This window comes from Penaeus monodon, chromosome 31, assembly GCF_015228065.2.
Source record: "Penaeus monodon isolate SGIC_2016 chromosome 31, NSTDA_Pmon_1, whole genome shotgun sequence".
NCBI lineage: Eukaryota > Metazoa > Arthropoda > Malacostraca > Decapoda > Penaeidae > Penaeus > Penaeus monodon.
In genome coordinates this window covers 479981-481419 of record NC_051416.1, presented here as the reverse complement: position 1 = coordinate 481419, position 1439 = coordinate 479981, and the positions used below count along the sequence as shown (strand labels likewise).

Genomic DNA, 1439 nt, shown 5'->3' with positions numbered 1-1439 from the left:
GACACTGTGGGAGGGACCCTGTTTAGGCAGCTTAAACCAGACTATATCCCTACTGAGTATTTAATCTATGTTCAGTGTTCATAGTCCGATTGCATTGAGTTCATATTTTGTGATTTGTAGTTGCCAATTTTGAATAAGACGTTAATAAATGAAACATGTACTAAGACTTGAATGCTTTTATTTATAACCTTCTTGTACACAAAAGAATATTTGCATTGGTTCTTTGTCGAACTGCCTTTTTTTTTTATTATTGATAAAGAAAAAAAATATTCAAAGAATATTATTCAGATGTTTTATAAAGAATAAATAAGTTGAGAGAAATATTCTGATTCTAGATTTTTAGTTTTTTTGAGAGATGTGGAGCTATATTTCTAGAGACCCATTATAATGTCCTCATTCAATAATAATGCTGTGACTCAACTTCACCTGAAAGCAAAGTGTTACATGCAAACTTGTGCATACTGTACATATTTTGTACATCTATTATACACAAACAACCTGCCAAGTTAAAATGTTTCATAAATACATTGCAAATAATGTGATAATAGAAATAGTGGATAAATGAATGTCACCTTTAGTGCTTTCGAAAATTTCTTGCACACTTGTGTAAATAACAAATACTATAGGCTTTCTTACATACCACACTATGACCTTCCTTCTCTTAGTGAAATAGTTGACCAAGGTTGTGATATATAACGATATGTGACATTCTGCACAGAATTGTCTCTGTCTACTGTGAATACAAAGGTGCTCTGTTATTGACGAAGAAGTTTTCAAGGATAAGATTGATGTAATTCTTTAAAGACGATAAATTCAAGGAAGGGGAGCATTCACAAGAAGTCTCTGAGACTCCTACAAAATGGATTTCACACTCCAAAACCTGCTTGGAAGGCAACCCTTGAACAACGACCATCTGCAGCTAGGAGAGAAATTAAGTGTGAACAAATCATATGAGAATCTGATACCACTGTCAGGTGCCTTCTACTGTAATTTCATTTGGTATAAGCATAACGTACTTAATTTCTGTATGTGAAACTGCAATTATATCAGCAATTTTTTAATGATCTAGAACCCACTAATGACAATTTGCTGAAATATAAACGTCTTGATCTGCCTATCAGAACTAATGACAATTTGCTGAAATATAAACGTCTTGATCTGCCTATCAGAGTGCGCGTCTATTGCGCATCTGAATAAGTGTAATTGATGTCAGTGTGGTCAAAGATGTGGATTAAATGTATAATGTTTATGAGTCATGCATGACTATAGCACCATTAGATTTAACTGACTCTGAATCTGTCAAAGCCCTTTTGAGTTTTACAGCCTCTTCAAATTGTTTGGGCTCTTAGATTTAATGTATTACAAAGAGAGAGAGAGAGTAAAAAGTAGTACTTTTTTAATGACACCTTGAGTATATCACTTCTTCTGCTATAGTAAGA

General features: G+C 33.3%; 1 protein-coding gene across 1 annotated transcript in view; it reads left to right on the top strand.

The window, feature by feature from the left end:
• The window catches only part of LOC119592871 (cAMP-dependent protein kinase catalytic subunit 1), a gene marked incomplete at its 5' end in the record, with an annotated part of 28100 nt that extends 27934 nt beyond the window's left edge, over positions 1-166 (top strand). Inside the window, 1 exon segment of the mRNA XM_037941765.1 lies at positions 1-166.
• Between the last annotated feature and the right edge of the window lie 1273 nt (positions 167-1439).